Genomic DNA, 25,145 nt, shown 5'->3' with positions numbered 1-25,145 from the left:
CTCCCCCATCCATCACAGTTCTAGCCATCACTCACCTGTATCACCGCAGTGACTCCCCGACAGCTCTGTCCCTGCCCGGCTCAGACTCTCCTACGCAGCTAGGAGTAAGCCCAGGAGAGCATGTCCCTCCTCCGCTCAAGAGCTTCCAAGGGCTTCCCATCAGGATCAGTTTCCCAGGGCAGTCATAGCAAATGACCACAAACTGGATGGCTTGAAAAGTCTCCTCTCACAGCCCTGGAGGCCAGAAGTCTGAAGTTGAGGTGTCAGCAGGACCCCGCTCCCTCACAGGGTCCTTCTTTGCCTCTTCCAGTTCCTGGCGTTCCCCCGCTGGTGGCAGCACCACGCCCATCCCTGCCTCAGCCTTCACGTGGCCTTCTCTTCTCCACTGTGTGTCTCTTACAGAAACACCTGTGATTGGATTTAAGGCCCACCTGGATAACACAGGATGATCTCATCTTGAGATCCTTAATTTAATTTCATCCACAGATTCCTTTTCCAAATAAAGTCACATTCACACGTTCCAGGGGTTAGGATGCGAACATGGCTTTTTTGGGGGCAAGAATTCAACCCACGATATCACCTCCTTAAGGAAAATCCCAAGTCATTACTCTGTGCTTCAAGGCCCTTCAGGATCTGGCCTTATCCATGACTTCCAACCTCCCACTGTCTACCCCACCACCCCTGACCTCCAGCCCTGGCCCCCCACTGTCCCCCCAGCACACCATGTTCCTGCTTCAGGGCCTTGGCAGATGCTGGCCTTTCCCCCAGGGTCCACACGCTTCCTCCATCAGCATCGTCAGGTTTAGTCAATTGTTTGGTATGGCCAGGCCCTCCCTGGCCACGTGTCTAAACCTGCAACCTTCCCGGAACACTCCCTCTTCCTCACCTGCCTTCTCTCTTCCCTACCACTCGTCACCATCGCACGTGCCGGCCTTCTCCTCATTTATGTCGTTCATTGTCTCCCCTCCCCTAGGCCACAGGCTTGTTTTGTCAGTTTTGTTCACTGCTGTGTCCCAGCGGCTAGAACAACGCTTGACACTAGTTGACCTTGGCTGAATGAATGAGTGAATGAATGAGCAAGAGTTTGCTCAGGCTGAACTCTGAGCTGCCGGAAGCCTTTGAAGACACCCCCAGAACATGCTGGCCCCACCTCTGAGCTCCTGGTGTACCTCGGTTCTCATGAGGCCCCCGCACTTCAGCCTCTGGTGATCCTCTTTTTCGAGCCAGACATGTTAGCTCAGCAAACACTCCCTGAGCCTACATCATGAGTCACCAGAGGCCCTTGACCCTTCCTCCCACAACCTTCCCCCACTGCGCCCGCTCTCACCCTGGTCACAGTTAGCCGAGTGTGTGCAGGGAACTGTGTATGAAGGTCAGGACTGCCCTGCTGCCCCTGCTGATCCCTGGAGCCGCCACGGGGATGGAAGAGTGGGTCCTTTTGATGCACTCAAGCCTGGGATATGGGCCTCCAGGGCCGGCATTGAAGGAATGTACAAGGGCTGCCCCAGGGCCTGCAACACTAACTGTGAAGAGTCCCCTAAAACTTCCCTGATGAAAACCACCACAGCCTCCATTTCAGAAGAGGGACATGGGCTTCTTGCCATGTCTCTGCTGCTGATGGGCTCTGTGACTGGCACAATTTCCTTCCTGTTGCTGGTCCCCAGTTTTGTCATCTTTAAATCTGGGCATCGACCCCTCGGGGATGGCTACAATAGCTTGCGTCTTACACATTCCAACTCAGATGGCTCTGGCTGTGCCACTGGGTTGAGAAGGATTCTGAGGTTCAATCCAGGCTTAACAGGAAGAAGTGCAGTGATCCATTAGTGACATCTGCCATGGGTGTGGGGAGAGCGGGGGCCCAGGTGTGCTAAGGCTGGGTTAGATGCTTTGTGAGTGGGCTTTGGGCAACACGTCCACGTGAGTCTATGGATGCCTGATGATAGAGAAAAGATCCTGGAGGAGGTGAATGGGTCTGAAATGAGTGGCTGATGGCATCACAAATCCTTTTTGAGCTTACTTTGGTGCATTGAGGCAGCTGGCATGGCCTGCCTGCTGGGAAGGCATCAATGACCCAATGGAGAGACGGCTCCTTCCCTATGCTAGGGTTGAAGTCGCAGGGCAGTTAGGCTAGGGCCCTGCTCTGTGTTTTGTCTCTCAGGTGGCCATAGTGCTTGGTGGCAGAGGCTGTCCTCTGGCTCAGGATTTGCAGCAACAAGGCCAGCCTCTAGCTGGGCCTAGCCAAGTGCCCTCTGAGACTCGCTGGAAGTGAGGTCCCCTGTCTCAATCCATTCAGGCTGCTGCAACAAAATACCGTGGATGGGGTGGCTTAGAAATGGCAGACATGTATTTCTCACAGTTCTGGAGGCTGAAAGTTCCAGATCAAGGTGTCAGCAGCTTCGGTGTCTGGGAGGGCTGGCTCTCTGATTCCTGGAGGGGGGTGTCTTGCTGCATCTTCATGGATGGAAGGGGCAAAGGGGTTTTCCTCAGGTCTCTTTTATAAGGGCATTAATCCCAAACAGGAGAGCTCTGTCCTATGCCCTAATCTCTTCCGAAGGCCCCACCTCCCACACCCTCACCTTGCTGGTGAGAATTTCAACATACACGTTGTCGGGAGTAAAAAGACACTCAGATCATAGCATCTCGGGATAGACAGAGCCCGGCATGCCACTTCCCTGAATGAGAGAGACATTCTTGTAGCCTGCACAGCTGGAGCAGGGAGTGAGAGCCTCGGCAGCCTTGGGAGAAGGTGCCCTAATGTGACATGGCCTCAGTTTCCCAGCTGTGGGCAGAGATCACAGCAGCTGTCTCCTTTTCAGTCTGGACGGATGGCTATGACCCACAGAAACGCCATGGCCCGGGAACAGAGCTGTGTCTACCCTGGGACAGAGCTGTATCTACCCTGGAACAGAGCTGTGTCTACCCTGGGACAGAGCTGTGTCTACCCTGGGACAGAGCTGTGTCTACCCACGGGAAGGGGGATCCTTTTCTAATTTGTACAAAGGTGCCCTGGGGGTCCAGGTCATGCATAGAAAACTCCTCACCAGGCACTCACCAGGAGCAGAACCCTATCATCCTCCTCCTCCTCACAGTGACTCCTGCTCTAACAGAGGCACAGAGGCACAGAAAGAGGGAGTTCCCCTGAGGCAGCAGGAGGGCTTCCTGGAGGAGGGAGGGTTTGGGCTGGGCCTTGCTGATCCTGTAGCAACCAGTGATTCTGGCCACAGCCCGTGCCTGCCTGCCTGACTCTCTGAGAAGGGACTGCAGCCTGCTCTGCGCTGCGGCCCTTCCTCGACATGGCTGGTTTCTTCCCTAGGTCTATCTTTGGTTCCTGCTGACTCTTCCGTGACATAAATGCAAATGAGACCACAGACAACTAGCCTCAAAGCCAAGGAAGCCGCTGGCTGGAGTTGTCTCCACAGTCCCCTGCTGGGCAGGGAAGTGGGCAGAGGTGATGGTCACGTCCATCCATCACGGCCCATCAGGGGAGCAGGCCTCTTGGGGCCCCTGACACCTCCAAGTGGCCAAAAAAAAAGGTCATACCAGGAGACAGAGCCTTAGACTAACCAACAAGAGCTTCCCGCATGGCTGATGACAGTTTCCCACGTTCTTTCTTAATCACTGGGACCTTAGTTCAAAGGTGATCCTGTGTGGAGTCCTGAAATGTAAAGCAGAGTGGTCCAGAGCTTACCTTCTGCCCTGAGGTCTTTTCACCAAACCTAGGGCTCCTTAGGGCACAGTAGCTTGAAAACCGCTGACCCACAGGATGTGACTCAACTTTCTAAAGCTCTCACAACTCTCCCCTCCTTCCCAGTGACACTGCTCTAATCCCACCTCTGGGTGTACCAGATACCTCTCGCTCCTGCCTTGGCCCTTTAGTATTTTGATACTAGCTGCTTTGTCAAAACTCCTTCAAAACCCCAGCTAGGATACCGCCTCCTCCAGGAAGCTTATTGCTAGTATCTGAATATTTGTGTTCCTCCAAGATTCTATTCATCTGCTCAAACCTAAACCCCCAAGGCGCTGGTATTAGAAGGTGAGGCCTTAGAGCAGGCATTAGGTCATGAGGGTAAAGCTCTCATGAATAGAATTAGTGACCTTATAAAAGAGGCTCCAGGGAGCTGCCTTGCCACTTTCACATGTGAGGACATAGTGAGAAGATAGCATTCTGTGAACCAGACAGCAGGCCCTCACCAGGCACCAAATCAACTGATGCCTTGACCTTGGGCTTCTCAGCCTCCAGAACTGCGAGCTATACATTTCTGTTGTTTATAGTCACCCAGTCTATGGCATCTTTTATAGCAGCCTGAAAGGACTAAGAGAATTACTTTTATCTCTTCCCCCCACCCACATACATGTGGGCAGAGTGGTCCCTTCTTCCCCTTTCTGTGCTGTACTCCGTCCTTCTCCCCATCACAGCCTTCCTCCTGCTGTGTCTGAAGTACCCATTTCTCCGTTTGTCCTACACACAAATCTCAGCTCCTTCAGGGCCTGACGTTTTTCCCCCTCTGCGTTTCCTGGGCTGGACCCTCATAGGTACCCCATCAGAATCGTTCATTACAGACCCATGGCAGCCAGCAGGTGCCATGGCTCCCTGGACTCCGTGGGTAGGATTTGGGCAACTTGAATGTGTTTAGGATCCAGCCATGGTTCCCATTAAGGCCACATAAAAGGGCTGAGCTGGAGTCATCTCTAATCCCTCCTTAAAAGGGAGGCCCAGGGGAGACACAGGCCGCCACTCCAGGGCCCCAGGGTCCCCTCTGTGTTTATGACATGGCCTCAGAACATGGAGTTTACAGGCCAGAAGCAGCATGAGGCCCTTGGCCACAGTCCTGGCCATCCCCTTATTGACTTCCTCCCTGAGCCCAGCAGGAAGCAGGCATCTGTTCTAGGACTTTGGAGCAAAAGGTCACTTCCTGGGCCAGGGTAACCACGGCAACACCATTCCCCTGGCAGCCTTGGACTAGCAAAGTGTCCTCATAGCTCTGATTTTGTCTAAATTTATCGTTTCAGGCTAAGGAAGGTCTTGTACTGGTTTTAGAGCCCTGGACGGAGCTCCAGGCGACCTGGGCCTTCCTGGTTCTACCACCGACTTGCTGGGGGTTTCAGCAAGCCTTCACCTTCCACGTTGGCGTTCTCAGCTCTAAGAAAAGGAAGTTGATTTCCATGAGAGGTGATCAAACTGTGCTGTAGAAACCTCAGCGATTCCACAGAACATTAGAGTACCTCTGCCAAGCAGAATTCTCCACATGGAGAAACCTCCCCTCTTACTGATTTTATATGCCATGCATGTCAACGCTCTGGGGAAGATTTTTTGCTTGAGAAAAAAAAAAATTCTTGCTGATTAAAGAAAAACAACCCTGGAAAGTGCTGAATATGGTATCTATGCATTTATTATGGAAATCTAGACAGTTTGCACTGAGATCATAGATGGTTCTCATAGAATGGGACTAGGAGGATTCAAGGAAAGAAGACCTGCTTCCTGTTTCCCAGCCCGTAAACCCTTGCTGTTGTTTTCAAGATTTTTATGATCCTTTCTGGGCTGTGATGAGAGGGCCTGGCAGGGGAGCCGGCTGCCTCCTTATCGAAGACTCCCTGCCTCAGTGCCTAGAGCCAGGCTCAGCCCTGGTGAGGAGGGACAATCCTGGCTGGGTAGGTCAGGCAGCTAAAAGTTGGGGGTCAGGTCCCCTACTTCAGCAGTCCCTAACCTTTTTGGCATCTGGGAAGACAAAAATCAGAAGACAATTTTTCCACAAACTGGAGATGGAGGGATGGTTTGGGGATGACTCAAGCACATTACATTTTTGGTGCACTTTATTTCTATTATTATTATGTTGTAATATATAATGAAATAATGATCTAACTCACCATAATGTAGAATCAGTGGGAGCCCTGAGCTTGTTTGCCTGCAACTAGATGGTCCCACCTTCAGGGGATGAGAGACAGTGATAGATCGTCAGGCATTAGATTCTCATAAGGAGCACACAACCAAGATCTCTTGCATGAGCAAGGGCTCGCATGCACAATGGGGCTCGCACTCCTGAGAGAATCTAATGCTGCCGCTGATCTGACAGGAGGTGAAGCTCAGGCAGTAGTGCCAGCAATGGGGAGTGGCTGCAAATACGGATGAAGCTTTACTGGCCTGCTGCTCACCTTCTGCTGTGCAGCCCGGTTCCTAACAGGCCAGGGACCGGTACTTCTCTGAATATATAATTGGGCTCTTTATATTCTTCTTGTAAACTTCCCCCTTTCTTCTCCAGGGAGTACTGAGATGGTCAGCTCAGCTTCTCCCTGACAAGGGGTCCCGGGAGGGAAGGGACAGATACTAGGGAGGGCAGTGGGGAGTGGGGGGAATGGGGTGAGGTCGGTGGAAACCAGAGACAAGCGCAGGAGCCCACAGCCTCAGCACCGCCCCTGGGGGCCTGTGGCCTGCTGGAGATGCTGCTAAATCCTGGTGGAAACGTGTCTATTCTTTTCAGACTCCCGGCAACCAATCCGGGCCAGTAGCTGGGGCTGCTGGGATTCTGGAACAGGAACTGGGACAAGAAGGTGGAGGAGCTGTCCTGGCCCCAGGGGGAGTGAGGACACAGCAGTACCCATAGGTCCCACTCTTCCTCCCTTCCCCTGCCCTGGATCAGGGAAGTACATCCCATGTTGGCAATCCTGCCAGCCACAGGCAGCCAACGGGTGCCCGCTGTCCCAGCGAGCTGCCTGGGCTCGTGCCCAGTTAGGGACGTGGCCTGTGTCACCCCAATTGTCCAGGCCACCCAAGGCAGGCAAATGAGCTTTAGGTATTTTAAAATCAGATTTGGATACGCACCAAACCGGGATGCTATCTCTGGAGACAGGCTGGGATTGTGGACAGAGGTCAAAGGGGCTTTGAGCCTTATCTGCCATGTTCCATTTTATTTTCAAGGAAAATGTATTCATGGACTTCTTGTGTAATACACACACACACACACACACACACACACACTCTGTTTTTTTTTTTAAAGATCTGACTTCAAAAGCTTACAGTAAAAATAACAATTGTTTTACAAGAGACTCCAAACATGTTCTTCTTTGGAGGTGGGAGGTAGGGAGGGACTGCCTGATTAGCACTGTGCCCTTGATATGCCAGCATCAGGTCCGGCTCCTTGTGCCTCAGTTTCCCCATCTGTTCCCCAGGGAGACAGGCCTGATAATCTCCAAGGTTCATTCAGCCCTGCCATGAAGTGACAAGAAATTCCACTCTGTGAAGTCACAGGCAGCCTGTCTGCCTGCGTTCCTCACGAGCCTTAGTTACAGCAGTGAGAGCTGATTCCAGATGCGAGCCCTCAGGGGCCTGAGAGTGGTCCCAGGGGGACCCTTGGGGGCTCTTTGGCCAAATCAGTTAAGCTTCCTTCCTGGGGAGAGTAATGCCAGGCCTCAGAAAGCTTCAACAGCCCAGCCTCTGTGCAGTCGGACCAAACTGGACTTGTAGCCTGTTAGTCCCTTTTCTTGCCACGCTTGGGAATGAACAACTGTGATCTACGGGTGTCATTAAGACAGAGGTGGTCTGGTTAGGGACACTGGCCCAGTGACCCTGCCGCTGGCACCAATCACTATGACAACAGCTCAATAGGGTCCCAAGGGCCTAAGAATCCTGCTTCCACTGAGGGCGAGGTTGGCTGAGGTCAGACAAAGAGGGATTAATAGAGCCCTGTTCTCGTTAAACCACAAAGCGCCATTATTACAAGTCGCAACGGCCCTAGCAGGAGATGTATCATGCTTTCAAGTCACAGAGAACCCAGCAAACCAAAGAGAATGGTTCCAGCATCAGCCACAAAGTCACCCTGGGGCCCAGAATCAGAGCAGGAGCAGAAAAATCTGAAATAATGCAAATGTTCAACAGACGTCTGCGTAACACACAGACCAGCCATAAAATAGCAGGGATTGTGGACATTCAAATGACAATGCTGATTGTATTTTCTACATTAAAATCCTCATGATATGTGGAAACAAGTTCACAAAAACTGTAAATAAGCAACATTTTTGTTTAAAAACTCATATACATATGTATAGACAGTGAAAATATAGAAGAAAAATCTTTTAAAATGTGAGTGGTTATCTTTGAAAAGTGAGATTGTGTGTAATTCTTTTTCTTCCTTTGGTTTATCTGTATTTTTATAAAAAAAATATATTTCTCTTGTATTTCAAAAATTTTTTATTCTTTTAAAAATTGGTGCAGAGAATTCTAGGGTGGAGTGGTCATTCTTTCCCTCTGGAGTCAAACTTCAGTTAATGAAACCCACAAGAGGGCTCTGTTTCGGAGAGTTAAACTTTCTTTTTAACTAATATTTTATTAATTCAAGTACTAATATTTTAAAAATTTGTTTTACATTAACCAGTGTATAAGAAAATTATTCTAAACAGTACTGCATATTCTCATGCCTTCTTGCAATTGAGTACAATGAAAATAGTTTATCATTAGCTTCATCATTGTGAAAGGTGCAGATTCTACCATATCACATAATATGCTGATCTTCAGGGCTGTTGGCTAAGCAGAAGAGTTTGTATCTGCACTGAGCAGCTTCAGATTACTTCCCTTACTGAGTATCTAGACTTGCTTTTTATAATTTTCCAGTTTCTTTCACTACTGATAAACCATCAGTATCAGTATTCTGTAGCAACTCTTTGCCACTTTAATTTGGTGCTTCTAATCTGCCGTCATCTTGGAAAAACACACATGCTTGTTAGAAGTGTGAATAAACTAAGAGAACGCAGATCCGAGTGAGGGTTTGATATGGTTTGGCTGTGACCCCACCCATATCTCATCTTGAATTGTAGTTCCCATAATTCCCACATGCTGTGGGAGGGACCCGGTGGGAGGTAATTGAATCATGGGGGCGGGTCTTTCCTGTGCTGTTCTCGTGGTTGCAAGTTTCACGAGACCTGATGATTTTATAAACGGAAATTTTCCTGCACAAGTCGCTCTTGCCTGCCGCCATGTAAGAGGTCCCTTTGCTCTTCCTTTGTCTTCCACCATGATTGTGAGGCCTCCCCAGCCATGTGGAACTGGGATTCCATTAAACCTCTTTCCTTTATAAATCACCCAGTTTTCAAGTGTGTCTTTTTTTTTTTTTTTTTTTTTTTTTTTTTTTTTTTTTTTTTTTTGAGACAGAGTCTTGCTCTGTTGCCCAGGCTGGAGTGCAGTGGCGTGATCTCGGCTCAGTGCAAGCTCCACCTTCCAGGTTCACGCCATTCTCATATCGTGTAAGTTATGTTGAAGAGTTTGGATTTTATCAGGGCAGTTGGGAGTTGTTGAAGAATTTCAAGAAAGGAAGCAAGGGGCTCATATTTGTGTTTTTTGAAAGATTACTACAGCAAGGACAATTTTGTGTGTGGCGAAACTGTTGGCAGGAAGACAGAAAGATGTGGGTTTGGAAATACAAAGGAAAGAAAATTGGGCTGTGAGGAGATAGGTTATCAGGGACGTCATCCATGTGTTTGAATTTATCAGCTAGAAGAGAGCAAGACCTACTCTCTTCTAGCTGATAAATTCAAACACATTCTCCTTTTAGGAGGAGCCATGCGGGGGGAATTTATTTCTGGCCTCCGTGCCAGAAAGAGCAACGTCTCTTCTAAACTACAGATACATTTTTATGTCATATGCCTGCAAATCTTATATTAATAAATAACTGTATTTCCCTCTTTGCTTTGGTCACTGGCAAGCTCTGTGTATGTAATTCTATGCACGGAATTTACTTTTGGTTTCATCGCAAGATGCATACTTTCATTTTGCTCAGAATTGTTTATTTATGGTATCTTTTTGTCTTATTCAAATTTTCAAAAGTGGTATCAAATTATTTTTGGAATAAAGTGGAGTATAAAAAAGAAGTTTTTAAAGTGTGAGCTTGAAAAAAACCAAAACATCAATAGCTCTTTAACAGATTCTCAAATCCTTATGATTGCTCATTTTGTATACACTTTTTGAAATCTGATGACTGTTTTGGTATGGTCAAATTTGTCTATGTTAAATATTGTTTTTAAAAACTGGAAAGTCGATGACACCAAAAGCACAAGCCCATGAGGAAAAACTAGATAAATTAGAAGTCATCAAAATTTTAAAGTTTTGTGCTTCAAAGGACACTATCAAGAAAGTGAAAATACAGCCCACAGAATGGGAGAAAATATTTGCAAATTATATATCTGATAAGGTTTATCGGGAATACATAAGAAGCTCTTTTTGAAAACTCAATAATAAAAAGACAACACAATATAAAAATGGGCAAAAGATCTAGATAGACATTTCTCCAAACAAGATATACAAATGGCTAATAACAAGCACCAAAAAAGGTGCTCAACATCATTAGTCATCAGATACAAATCAAAACCACCATGAGCTGTCACTTCACATTCATGAGGATGGCTGTCATCAAAAAGACAGATATTAACCATTGTTAGGGAGGAGGTGGAGAAATGGGAACCTTCATATCATGCTGGTGGGAATATAAGATGGCACAATTACTTTAGAAAACAGTCTGGAAGTTCCTCAAAAAGTTAAACATAGAATCACCATATAATCCAGCAATTCTACTCTTAGGTATATGTCCAAGAGAAATAGAAACATAGGTCCACACCAAAACTGCACATGAATGTTCACAGCAACATTATTCACAATAGCCAAAAGGTGAAAAAAAGCCAAATGCTTATTAACTAATGAATGGATAAACAAAATGCGGTAAAGCCATGCAAAGAATTGTTATCCAGCCCTAGAAAGGAATGGCCCAGGTCTCCTGATACATGCTGCAACATGGATGACCCTTGAAAGCAGTATGCTAGGCGAAAGAGGTCAGAATTACCAAAAATCCACATATTACATTATCCCATGTATATAAAATGTCCAGAATGCGCAAATAGAGAGAGATAGAAAGTAGATTAGTTATTGCTTAACGTTGAGGGGATAGAGAGATTGGGGTTTGATGGCTAAGGAGTATAGAGTTTCTTTTAGAAGTGATGAAAATATAAAATTGATTGTGGTAGTATTTGTACAACTCTATGAATGTAATACAACTATTGAATTTACACCTTAAGTGAGTGAATTATATGGTACATGAATTATATCTCAATGAAGCCGTTTTAAAAAAAATAATGGAAGCCACCATGCTTGGCCTACTCAGTAGACTGTTAATGGGAACCCAGGTCCTACGTGGCCCTCCAGAGATGGGTTCTAACTCCGGCTCAGCCGCTTCCCAGCTATGTAAGCTCCTCACACAAATCGCTTCATCTCCCTAAAATGGAGACAGCTATGCCTGATGCCCAGTGGGCCTGCACTGGGTCTAGAGAGTGCTGGAGCTCGGTAGGAGCCCAGTCCGCTGCTTCCCAGAGGGCCCTCCAAGACCCCTGCCCTCAGAAGGTGCCCAACATCCTAAATGAGTGGGGCCTGCAGATTCCCTTTTTGGAAATTAACAGGTGCTCTTGATGATGTTTAAATATTTAAATAACAATTCATCAGACCTTAAGGGGCTGAGAAACTCAGGGGAGGTTCTGGAAGGCAGGAGCTGCAGTGTAGCTGAGGATGCCTCTTTTGCCCCTGTTCCCCATGGAGCCTCGGGGATGGTCTAAGAGGCTGTCTACACTTCAGTGGTCATTCACCCCTCAGCTGCAGAATCAGTAGCTTTCTAGTCTACACCCCACATTCTGCTTCTCTCAGCCCCTGAATAAGGAGCCTGCTTTTAAAGACTGCCCCGGGACAGCCTTGGGCATGGAGTTCTCTGTCATGATATTACAGAAAGTCAGCATCAGGCCCCTCGTGTTAGAGACAGGTCGACTGAGGTCCAGGGATAGGTGAGCCTGGCTCAGTGGCCTCTCAGCCCAATTCTCTGGAGGATTCCAGGAGCATGTCCTGAGCCACTCCAGTGAGCCAGGCTCTGCTTATGTTTCACGTGAGCACCTCCCTGAATTGCAACAACAAATCTGTGGAGTAGACATTGAGTACCCTTTTTACAGATGAGAGCACAGAGACTGGCTCAAGGTGGCTTAGAGAGTGAGCAAGCCGGGATTCACATCCAGCCTGTCTGACAGCAAAACCTGTGTTCTTTCTTCTGGGCCAGTTCCCCCAGTTTCTTCATGCCAGAAGCCAAGCAGGTCACAGAGGAGGGGAGATGCTTCCATCCCATCCCCTGAGAGAGACTCTGCCACGGAGTCTGGGTTTTCAGGATATGCTTGGGCCTCACCTGGTTGCACTACCTGCCCTCCCATCCCCACTCCGACTCATTTCTCTCCCTAAACACCAGATTCTCTGCAGCCCAGGCTCCTTGAGGTTGGGAGCGTTCATTTAAAGTCCCACGGGAGAAAAGGAAAAAGAATCATGGATGTTCCCAGTTCCAGCCTTGAGTCTCTCAGGATGCCTTTTGTTGCCAAGAATGATGAAACAGATGTCTTGGCAATAGCTTCAAATGTTTCCTGCCAAACCAGGGGAGAATTTGTCTTCAGTTTAGATGCAGCCAAGACAGACAAGTCCCAGCTCTTATTATTCACAGGAAGTGCACAAACACACACGAGCTTCCCAAATCTGGGAGCCCCATGGCTCCCCAGCTTCTCCTCATCAGGATTTCAGCATCATCTATAGACACAGGTTGCACCCCCCACTTGCTTCATGCCTTCCATCCTCCACACCCTTCAGGCTTTCCATGTCACCCCCACCCCTCATCACCGATGACTCCAAGGCCTCGGCCTGGCAGGCAAGGCCACCTTCCTTTTGTTCCCATCATGTCCTAGGTAAACTTTTTGTTTTTGGTGGTGGCGGTGGTAAAATACATATCATATAAAATTTACCATTTTAACCATTTTAAAGGGTACAATTCAGTGGTGTTTAGTTATTTACAAAGCTGTACAACTCTCGTTGCTATTGACTTCTGGAACATTTCAACACCCCCAAAGGAAAACCTATACCTCCCCCCACTCCCAGCCCCTGGCAACCAGCTACCTACCTTCTTCTGTCTCTTTAAATCTGTCTTTTCTGGGTATTTCATATAAATGGTATCCTACAATGTGTGGCCCTTGGTGACTGGCTTCTTTCACTCAGCTGAATGTTTTCAAGGTTCATCCATGTCCTAGTGTGTGTCAGCACTTCTTGTACTAATACTTTAGGGCTGTTCTTTATGACTCAATAATATTCTATTGGATGGATAGACCATATTTTGTTGATTTGTTCTTCCACTGATGGATGTTTATGTTGTTTCCACCTTTTAGCTATTGTGAATAGTGCCACTAGGAACATTCTTGCATGAGTTTTGTTTGAACCCCTGTCTTCAATTCTTTGGGGCATATCCCTAGGAGTGGAGTTCTGGGTCATACAGTAATTCTATTTTACTTCTTGAGGAACCACCACACTATTTTCCATATTGACCATACCATTTTACATTCCTATCAGCAGGGTATGAAGCTTTCAGTTCCTCTACATCCTCACCAACATTTGTTATTTTTCTTTCAAAAAAAAAATTCTAGCCATCTGAATAGGTTTAAGTGGGTATCTCATTGTGGTTTTGATTTGTATATTTTTGACTAATGACTTCATTGAGCATATTTTCTTTTTCTTTGATTTAATAAAGTTTTATTTTTCTAAATGTACAGTTGGTTGGACCTGTTCATGCGTCTTCACCAGCAGCTGGAGCATCTCCACCCTTGGTATTTCTGGTATAAATTACTTGAACTCTGCTTTGAAACCAGTTTGATGAGTCCTTTGCTAAGGAGCTCCTGAAGGCTGCCCTGGCCAGGGAGACTCAAATCTTCAGTCTCTCAGACACCATAGCTGGGCTTATAAGTTTACAGTTGGGAACTTCCTTACAGGGTTTGTCTTAGTTAGTTTTGTCAAACAAAACTAAGTTATTGGGCTTGTCCCGAACTATGTCGTTGGAGCACTTCTTCCTTTTGGCCTTGTCCCCGGATTTGCTTACTGGGTCTTTGTCTTTCCTGGCCAACTTTCCAGCGCCTTTCTTCTTCTTCTTGTCCTTGGGTGGCATTGCAAAGCTCAGAGAGCAGCGGTGAACACTACAGCCTCGCTAAGATGTCAGACAAAAAGACACTGAACATATTTTCATGTGTTTGTTGGTCCTTTGTATATTTTCTTTGAAGAAATGCCTATGTAAATCCTATGCCAATTTTTAAATTGGGTTATTTGTTGTTGAGTTGTAGGAGTTCTTTATATATTCTAGACACTAGATCCTTAAACGATATATGGTTTGCAAACATTTTGTCCTATTCTTTGTGTTGTCTTTCACTCTCTTGATGTTGTCCTTGGAAGCACAAAAGTTTTTAGTTTCGATAAATTCATCAATTTATCTTTTTATTTTTTTTTTTGGCCGCTTGTGCTCTTGGTGTCATATCTAATAATCCATGGCCAAATCTCAGGTCATGAAGACTTACCCTATATTTTTATTAAGAGTTTTATAGTAATAGCTCTTATATTTAGGTCTTTGATTTATGTTGAGTTAATTTTTGCATATGGTATGAGGTAGGGTGCAACTTCATTCTTTTTTTTTTTTGAGACAGAGTCTTGCTCCATCGCCCAGGCTGGAGTGCAGTGGTGTGGTCTCAGCTCACTGCAACCTCCACCTCCCAGGTTCAAGCAATTCTCCTGCCTTGGCCTCCTGAGTAGCTGGAGTTACAGACACCCATGACTATGCCCAGCTAATTTTTGTATTTTTAGAAGAGACAGGGTTTCACCATGTTGGCCAGGCTGGTCTCAAACTCCTGACCTCAAGTGATCTGCCCACCTCAGCCTCCCAATGTGCTGGGATTACAGGCATGAGCCACCACACCTGGCCTCTGACTTCATTCTTTTACACGTGGATGTCCCCTCCAATACAATTTCTTGGGAGGCTATTCTGCATGGAATGGTCTTGGCACCCTTGTCATAAATCAAGTGCCACACGTGTATGAGTTTATATCTGGACTCTTAATTCCATCCAATTGATCTATATGTCTATCCTGTGCCAGTGCCACACTGTTTTGATTACTGTAACTTTGTAGTGACTTTTGAAATTGGGAAGTATAAGTCCTCCAACTTTGCTCTTCTTTTTGAAGATTGCTTTAGCTATTCAGGGTCCCTTGTAATTCCATACAAATTTTAGGATTAGCTTTTCCATTTCTGTAAAAACATCACATTGGGATTTTGATAAGCATGGCATTAAATCTGTAGATCTATTTGGAGATTACTGTCATTTTAACAATATCAAGTCTTCTAATCAATGAACATGGAATGTCTTTTTATTTTCTTAAATTTTATTTAATTTCTTTCAGCAGTGTTACATAGTTTTCAATGTTCAAGTCTTCCCCTCCCTTTGTTAAATTCATTTCTAGTTATTTTATTGTGTTTGGTGCTATTGTAAATTGAATCGTTTTCTTGATTTTCCTTTTGTAGTGTGTATAGAAATATAACTAATTTTGTGTTAATATTGTATCCTTCAACTTTGTCAAATTCATATATTAGCTATAATAGTTTTTTTTGTAGATTCTTTAGTATCAGCTACATGTAAGATCATGTCATCTGCAAATAAATGTGGTTCTCCTGCTTATTTTACTATCTAGATGTCTTTTTTTTTTCTTGCCTAGTTTCTCTGGCTAGAACTTCCAGTACAATATTGCATAGAAGTAGCAGAAATGGGCCGGGTGTGGTGGCTCATGCCTGTAATCCCAGCACTTTGGGAGGCCGACGCGGGCGGATCACCTGAGGTTGGGAGTTCGAGACCAGCCTGACCAACATGGTGAAACCCCGTCTCTACTAAAAATACAAAATTAGCTGGCTGTGGTGGCGCATGCCTGTAATCCCAGCTACTTGGGAGACTGAGGCAGGAGAATCTCTTGAACCCGGGAGGTGGAGTTTGCAGTGAGCCATGATCACACCATTGCACCCCAGCCTGGGCAACAAGAGCGAAACTCCGTTTCAAAAAAAAAAAAAAAAAAAGAAGTAGCAGAAACGGGCATCCTGTCTTGTTCCTGATCTTCGGGCAAAGATTTCTGTCTTTCACCAAGTGTTTTCTTGACTCTCATTGGCTCATCCTCTACTTTCTCCAGGGTGTCCAGCTGTCACCCTTGCTCACTCTGCTGCCCCAAGGAAACCAGTTCTCCAGCCTTTGCCACACTCACATCCTCTAGTCCCCACCTCTGCCCTCCACTTTCTGATTCAGTGCCCTATCTTTCAAACCAAGAGTTTTTTGCGGAGTTCCTATGCCTCACTCATGTGGCTCCAACTAGTCATGCATCTCTCCTCCCTGGCCCTCTCCCACAGCCCTGAGCATGAAGAGGCCTGAGGCACACTTCATAAATGCTGAGGTCCTGAAAAGCCTAAGAGGTCAGGCTTGCTGAGAAGAGCTATGTCTGAGCCCGCCTGGCTACAGGGAAAACAAACCCCAAAACCTTGTTGGCCTGATTGGCAGGAGCCCAGAGAGAACTGATGCCCATCCAAGAAACACAGGTGTTCAAGGGCCCCTGCTCTGTGGCTCTCCACCCATGGGTAGCTGCAGGATGAGCACCGTCCTGGGGGGCAGAGGCCGCCAGGTGCTGCATCAGGATCCTGGCCTGCTGCTCTAATAGTGCCTGTGAGAAGTCAGGTTCTCAGGGCTCTAGTCCTCACTCTCTGCCACATGAGAACCCACAGCAGCCTTCCTGCATCCCAGCAAAGGACCATGCACTCCCCAAGCCAAAGGGGTCCTGGTGGAGACCTTCAGTAAGATTGCCACTTCAAAGCCGTTCCAGGGGCCCGGGCGGACCTCTGAGCTCTCCTCCAGGAAAAGGCCTGTTCTCGTGAGGCCTGTTGTAGCTCAGGCTCTTGGAGCCTTCTCTAGGGAGCACACTGAACAGTTTTCCGAATACTGAGGCTCCTCTTGGCTTCATTCCAGGAGTGGGGGAGAGGAGGGAAGGTTGGGCTGAGCCGCTCTGTGGATTTGCTCAGCTGTGTGTCATCCCATACTGCGCCAGTAGGCCCTGAGCCACCATGCAGTTAATTCTCCCCATTCACCTGTCCAGGACAACACAGGGTAACTAGAGGAAGAAAAAGAAAAGCTGGGAATCATACAGAGGAGGAGAGAGATGCTGTCAAGGAACAAAGGCCAGTTGGTGCCAGGACTTCCAGGCCAATTGAGGATTCTGACCCCTCATTGCTCCAGAGGACTCTGGAGGTGTCCTTTCCCTCAGAGGGTGCCCCCAGCCCCTTGACTCAGTTTTTCCCATTTACTGGACTGGAAACCCCTCCCACCATCAGTGAAACGTTTGCTAAGCCTCACTTGGAGCCCAGGTACCCTGGGGACTGTGGGGGCTATCACCAAAGGTGGGGCATGGTCTGGGGATACCAGGTATCTTGGGGCAGCAGGCATCTTCTACTTCATGAGCTTCCTCCCTGTGGTTCTTTTTTTATTTTTAAGTAGTTTTTTTTAAAGAGCAGTTTTAGGTTCACAGCACAATTGAACAGAGAGTACAAAGTCCCCACATGCCTCCTGCCCCCACACATGCACAGCCTCGCCCACCAGCAACAGCCTGCACCAGAGTGGGACATTTACCAGTGAACCTACATGGACACATGGACACCTCCTTATCACCCAGAGCCATAGCATACATTAGGATTCACTCTTGGTGCGGTGCATTCTGTAGGTTTAAACTATTGAATAATGCCACGGATCCACCATGAGAGTATCATACAGATAAGTTTTTGCCCTAAAAATCCTCTGTGCTCCTCCTATTCATCTCTCTCTTCCCCTCGAACCCCAGAAACCACTGATCTCTTTATGGTCTCTGTGGTTTTGCCTTTTCCAGGTCAGATAGCTGGAATCATACAACATTTATAGCCTTTTCAGATTGCCTTCTTTCACCTAGTAATATGCATTTAAGTTTCCTCCATATCTTTTCGTGGCTCGATAGCACATTTCTTTTTAGCACTGAATTAAACGCTCAGTGGAATCATCACCTGGATGTACTGCAGTCTGTTTACTCATTCACCTACCAAAGGACATCTTGGTTGCTCCCAAGTCTTGGTAATTGTGAATCAAGCTGCTATAAGCATCCATGTACAGATTTTTGTGAGGACATAAGTTTTAACTCCTTTGGGTAAATACCAAGGAGCACAAATGCTGGAGAGTATGGTAAGAGTATGTTCAGTTTTGTACTGTGGTTTCCACAGGTATATTGAGATATAATTCGCGTACAATCAAATGTTCCCATTTTAAGTGCACAGTTTGATGAGTTTTGGTGAATGTTTATAGTCATGCTCACAGTGTAGCACACTTCCATCACTCCCAAAAGCTGCCTCATGGCCCCTTGCAGCCAACCACTCCTGTCCTGCCCATCCCCAGCCCCTGGCAACCATGGGTCTGCTTTCTGTCACTACAGTTTTGCCTTTTCTAGAGCTTCATATACGTGGGATCATACAAGATATAGTTCTGGGGTCTGGCTTCTTTCACTTAGCATGTTTGTGATATCCATTGTGGCATGTCTATTAGAGGGTTTTTCCTTTTTGACGCTGCACAGCATTCCGCTGCATCCATGTGCCACTGTTTGCTTGTTCATTGACCGTTTGTTTGATGGATATTTGGGTTGTTTCCTTTGGGGGAGGAACCCTTATGAATAACGTTGCTATGAACATTCGTGTCTAAGTCTTTGTGTGTGTGGCTTCTTTTCGAAGGAAGGGGGAACGCTGGCTCACTCCCTCCCAAAGTGATTGAGGGTTGATAAGGAAGCTGGGAAATCCCAAGGGGTAAAGACAAAGGGATACAGGCCAGCCTGGCCATGGGCCGCTGGGACTGCCAGAAACCTCTCTCCACTTGACCACATCATGCTCAAAGTTCAGGGACCAGGAGAGGGAAACGGATGTGTTTACTTCCTGTCTCCATGGTGCTGGGGAGCTGTTGTTGCTCTGAGTGTGGGGTGAGCTGGAATGTACTCCCCGCTGCCGCAGTCCTGTTGACATTATTCCTTGTCAGAATGGCTCATTTCCAGTTCGTTCCATCTACCCTCCCTTTTGTAGACCTCCATGACCCACCTGGATCCAGCCCCCAGTCACATACCAGGGCCCCCTGGACACAGGGTCCCTCAATCCCAGGGCCCCTTTCTGGGTCTCCAGTGGTTTTGTATGTGCCCATTCCCATGCCCCCCACCCCACGGTGAGGCAGCAGAAGCAGGCCATCACCCTGCTCAGCAGCGTGGGGTTCAGAGAAGCTGAGAGATGGCAGAGGGTGGCACAGCCTCCTCCCGCACCTACAACCACCCTCCATGGAGAGCAAGCCATCAGCACCCCTTTCCACGAAGATGTCTGGTGTTCACTCTCAGATGAAGAGAGGGAGTACTCAAACTCTAGGATTCCTCATAGCCCAATAGACAGCAGCTTAACAGAATTTCAACAGAATGTTAATTACACACATATAATGAATACTATGCATCAGGTATTGTTCAAATAACTTTACAAATATTAACTCATTTAGCCTTATACTACCCTAATGAGGCAGGTAAAATTGTTACCCCCATTTTATAGAGGAGGAAATTGGGGCACAGAGAGGTTAAGTAACTGGCCCAGGGTCACACAGCCGGGAAGCCCAAAAGCCAGGAGTTGGCTCACATTTTTAGTCTCTGCACTCTGCTGCCTATGGATTTGTTGGTTTCCTTCTTTTTCCAATCATTAAATTATCCTAACAGTTTTATTGAGATATAATTTATATACCGTAAACATCACCCATTTTAAGTGTACAATTGAACAATTTGAGTAAACTTATCAAATTGTGCAAGCATCACAACAAGCCAACTTTAGAGCATTTCTATCACCCTGGGAAAGATTCTTTGTGCCCTTTTGCAGTCACTGTTAGTTCCAACCTCTGCTTGAAGCAACCACTAATCTTTCTGTCTCTGTAGATTTGTCCTGGAAATTTCATATACATAGAATCATACAACAGGTGGTCTTTTGAGTCTAGCTTCTGTCACTTAACATGATGTATTTGAGGTAGATCCATATTGCAGCATGTATCACTCCATTCGTTTTTGTGATCTAATAATATTCCATTATATGGATTTACTGCATTTAGTTTATCCATTCACCAGCCGAGAGGCTTTTCCATTGTTTCCACTTTTTGGCTGTGATAAATAAAGCTGCTATGAACATCTGTGTACAAGCCTTTGAGTGGACATATATTTCTCTTTCTCTTTAGGTATATGCCTAGGAGTGGAATTGCTGAGTTGTGTGGTACATTTATGTTTACTTGTTTTAAAAACTGCTAAATCTATTTCCCAAAGTGCTGCACCATTTTCCATTCCACAGCCACGGATTTTATAGACTGTGAGGTCCCGATGCAAATCCTAGGGCCACCCATACAAGCAGACAGAGCCCAATTTAGGGTCCTAGAACCAGCCTAGGTGTAAAATGAAGCCATCTGGGGAGAGGGGGGACTGAGTCAAGCTCAGCCTCTCTGCAGCTTCTGATGTCTGAGAAACAGGTGGGCAAGAAATCAGCTGTTCTACTTTCTAATCCAGAAAAACATTGCCCTCTGGGACCTAGAGCACTTGTTAGGGGAAAATCAGCAAAGTGGCGATAACACCAAAAGGAAAAACAGAAACACACTGTGGAGACGTCAAGGGCGATCTCAGCAAAGGAAGAAAACCAGCTTGAGAAGGCAGCAGTAAAGGCAGTTGGCCTGCAGCTCCCATGCTCCGGAAGCCTTTAGTTCCCACTGCCAGCATCCTCAGAGCCCTTTCCGACTCCCTCGGAGGCCAGCGAGAGGATAATGGGGTGATGGCAAGGGGGAGCCCCAGGACTCAGCTGCCTGTGGCTCTGAACAGACAGCGCTGGTCCAGCCAGGGAAGGCCTTCTCCAGAGGGGCACTGCTGGAGGAAGGAAGGAAGGAACGCCGCTGCCCGCCTGCCAGCCAGGATAGCTCTGAGTGTCACCAGCTCTCCAGTTTGTGCCACATGTTATCTAAGGAGTCATTTCACTATTTAATAAAGAGATCCAGCTTTTGATAGAGAGAATTTGACGTTTCTGGCAGCAGCTGCAAAGGACAGAACTTTATAATGATGGCCCGTGGTGGGTGTCTACACACACTACTGCCTGCCCAGCTTCCTCCTGACACGTCCCCTCACATGGGAGTGAAACCGACATGGCACTGCTGAAACACACAGAGTACACAGGGATGGCACAGGGGCCATGCCTTGCAGAATGGAATGGGCCTCTGCTTGCTGCTGAATGCCACGTGCTCAGGACAGGTGGTAACTGTACTGGGTTGAATTGCGTCCCTTCAAATTCATGTCCACAAGGACCCTGTGAAGGTGCTTCTATTTGGAAATAGGGCCTTTGCAGGTATAATTAAGGGGAAATGAGGTCATATCAGATTACAGTGGGCCGTAATCCAGTGACTGGTATTCTTTCCTATAAGAGGGAAATTTGGGCACAGACACAGAGAAGACACCGTGTGAAGACACAGACACAGAGGAGAGAAACCCATATGAAGACAAAGGCAGAGGCTGGGGTGATACAGCTATAAACCAAGGGACCCCAAGTGTTGCCAGGAAACCCCCAGAAGCCAGGACAAAACAAAGTAGGATCCTTCCCTAGAGATTTCAGAGGGCCCATGGCCCTACTGACACCTTGATTTTAGACTCGTGACCCCCAGAACTGTGAGATAATACATTCCTGTGGTTTAAAGCCACCCAGTTTATGGTGCTTTGCCACGGCAGCTCCAGGAAATGGAACAAAAGCTGAGCCCAGGCTGCAGGTAACAAACTGTCCATGCTGGCAGGTGGCAGAGGGGGAGGGACAGGCAGAGAGGGCCGCATGGAGGAGGCACCTCCTTTAGTTGTGCCTGAGGTTCAGGCAGAAGGCCCAGAGAACAGAAGTGAAACTAGAGGCTCAGCATGGCTCCTGGTAGAATTGGCTTTAATGGCTCAAGTTTTTTCATCTTTGCTTCCTCCAACTTGCCTGGAACAGGTACTGCACACGGTAGGTGCCCATTACGTGCTTAGTGTTTATGGATGAGCTCTGCATGTGGGAAAATAAACGACATGATTGGCCAGTTGGCCTGGAGAGAGCTAGCCCAGCTTTATTTAAAAAGCCATTCAGAGGCGGCTGCTATGTGCTGAGTTGGCAGAGAAGCATCAGGCCTCTGAAAGTCATCAATAAAGAGTCGGCTTACCGAGGCCACATGCTGAGCCCATAATCCCACTTCAGAAGCTGTAGCTTTAGCCTGAGCATGACCCGACACATGAAATTGCTTGGCTCTTCCCAGTAGCCAGAGCCACGGAGCACAGGAGTGAGAGGCCAGCCACAGCGGAGGGTGGATATCTGTGTACCTCGTGGGATTCTGTGTGTCACAGCGCCAGGCCTGGCATAGAAGTCAGTGGTCAGCACTGGGGCTGGGGGCTTGACTGAGCTGTTGACAGGCCTGTTGATCACTTGCCCAGTGGCCTGCCACCTCCTGTTAGGAGCTAGCTGGTACCGGGCAGGGAAGTCCCTCTGTGAGGATCTAGCATGACCAGTCCACTGAAATTCCTTCAGGCACGTAGAGGACTTTATAGTCTACCTGGCTTCCTCCCAGGACCCAGGGTGGGTAAGTCTCTTCACTTGGCACTGTGGGGTGAGGGGATATCACACAGCCAAGCTGGACTGGAACCCTGGCCGTTTGCGCCCACAGAACCCGGCTGCTGCTTCACAGGATGCTGTGGGCTGCATGAGAACTCAAGGGCCAGTCCCTACTGCTCCTCCACCGGCCCCTGGATCAGCTTCCCCACCGGCCCCTCAGTCAGCTTCCCCAACTGCAAGGCCTTAGGGTGCTAAGCAGGGAATGGTTTGGAGCGATCAGAGTTTGTAGTGAGTGGGACCATTCATAGCTTGATGCTGAGACTTCAGCTCCTTGAGGAGGCTCTGAGCATTGACTATGTTTGCTCTGGGCAGCTGTGAACCCACATGAAGCCAATAGCAGCAGGCAGGACCACTATGTGGGGACATGCTGGTAGCTCTGTTACCCTCTCTGTTTCCCAGGATTGGCTCAGCTGGGCAGCTGGTGAGCTAGAGAAATGGGAATGACCCTCCACATCAGCCTGACACTGGGTATTAAATCACTGCACCAAGTATGTCAACACAACACCCAGGTGGTCGCTGGACAATAAGGCCACAGGGCCCCAGAGAGTGGCTGGACTGTGCTGTCTCGTCTGTACCTTGTGTGAGAGCTTGAGACTCAGAGGAGCCCGTGGGGCACATGGAGGTGAACTTAGTCCCAGATACATTGTATGGACGTGGTCATGGGACACCAGTACTCAACAGGTAGGTGCTCTCCAGGGGGGCCCATGACACAGGCCTGGCCAGGGAAGGCCCTAGGGACTTTCCAGAACTGGCCTGAGTTCCCGGCTTCCCAAGAGGAACAATGCCGGGAGGAAGGGAGCAGTGGGACCCCAGCCATAGACAGTACATCCTGTCCATGGGCTCACAACAGGCTTCGAAATAAACAAGTGTTGTCCCCAATTAAACTTCTGTTTCCCTTCCACAGGGAACTCTCAGCTGCAGGCTCCTGGCCTGAGCAGACCTTCTCAGAATGGCCAAACTGCCTGTCCTCAGGAGCCAGGACTCCAGCTCAATCTTAGCTACAAGATTCCAACCAAAATCTTGCGGGGGATAGAGGCCACCTTCTGTCCCTGCAGGAGGCCTCTCAGGCTCCCTGAGAACCTGTTTCTAGTTCTCTAGTGGATTTCAGTTGACAGAACTCTCTACTTCAGCATCCCTGGGTCCCAGGGCTAAAGCTGCATCTAAGAACCTGAGCCCTGAAGGCCAGGGCGGGTTTGCTGACAGAGACGCAGGGCCATCTGATGTCAGACCTGAAAGGGCCCCAGGGCCAGTCCAAGCCTAGACCATCTCCACTGTGGGAGAATAGGGGGTAGGTCTGGAGACAGAAAGGGGTCCTCTTTCTTTCTACATGGGTCTTGGCTGTGCAGTTACTGGCCCGATGACCACACTGGGCCTGGGATTCTATGCCTCCTCTGCCTTGGTTGGCATAGTGAGGAGTGACCAGAATCCTCCCCTTCCCCTACCCTAAGCAGCAGCCTGGGTGAGTGGGGCAGGGCAGCTTCCCTGGCTGAGTCCATTGTTTTAAAGGACAATCCTCTCCCCCTCTCCCCTCCCTGGTGGTCTGCCATCAGCCTAGGCACAGAAAAGAACATCACTAACACAGGCTGGAACGGGTCACAGGCACAGGCTTTATCAGGCGACAAGGATCATTGATTGGCCATGAGTCGCAGTCATGTGGGTGAAGAACAAGCCACAGATATTGGAGCATCAATATCTGGGGGTCTTTGTGATGGTGTCCAGAGAGTCCAGACCACTGAGGAGGTGGCGCCCACAGTGGATGAATACACAACGGGCAGGCCAGGCTCTGCCAGTGACCCCAAGCAGAGCACCAGCCCCTGTGGCCACCTACCCCGCTGTGCCCTCTGCTCCTATGTCACTTGACCCAAAGCAGGTGGGGAGCAGGAGGCAGGGAGCCAGCATCAGGGTGCAGAAAGGGCAGGGAGGTGACAAAGCCCAATGGAGAGCTGGAGCCACCTCTCTGAGGAAGACCTGGCCCCATCCCCTCCCCACTCCTACTGAGACCTTCCGCTGCAGTCAGCAAGGGATGCAGGGCCTGGGGCTGAGTGCTGGGAAGGAGGGGCGGGTGTGAAGGGGGAAGGCAAATGGGTGGAGCCGGGGCTGGAGCTGTCCCAGAGCCGGCTCAGAGCCCTGGGGAGGGAGCTGACCCTCTGAGCCTGGGTTAAGACGGAGGAGGAGGAAGTCAGCTCTCGACCCCAAAACCACCTGTTTCCTCTCACTCTAGCACTGGTGGAGGGGAAGCTGCTCAGGACAGGGCGGCACAGCTGGAGAGGGACGTGATCAGATGCAGGACAGAGCAGGCAGGACAGAGCAGACAGGTCCTGGCACGGGCCAGAAGCTGAGACACTCAACACTGATGGCTGCAAACCACCCGCACCATCAGCCGGGGGCTCCCTCAGGGCTGGCTTTGGTGTCTATCAGAAAAGGGTCTGGGGTCCTAGTCCCACCCGCTCAATGCTTCTGCCAGGCAGGACAGGGCCAAGGAACAATAGTGGTTGCATTTCCTTTAAAACTACTGTTTCATTAAAAAACAAAACAAAACAAAACAAAAAACTAGCTCTGAACATGAAGAATTATA

General features: G+C 48.2%; 1 pseudogene; it reads right to left on the bottom strand.

The window, feature by feature from the left end:
• LOC112208154 (small ribosomal subunit protein eS25-like) overlaps window positions 1-25,054 on the bottom strand; it is a 56,891-nt pseudogene extending 31,837 nt beyond the window's left edge.
• Window positions 25,055-25,145: the final 91 nt, after the last annotated feature.

The sequence above is a fragment of the Pan troglodytes genome, chromosome 12 (genome assembly GCF_028858775.2).
Source record: "Pan troglodytes isolate AG18354 chromosome 12, NHGRI_mPanTro3-v2.0_pri, whole genome shotgun sequence".
Classification (NCBI taxonomy): domain Eukaryota; kingdom Metazoa; phylum Chordata; class Mammalia; order Primates; family Hominidae; genus Pan; species Pan troglodytes.
Note: the sequence above shows the minus strand (reverse complement) of the source record. Positions and strands in the feature narration are given on the sequence as shown.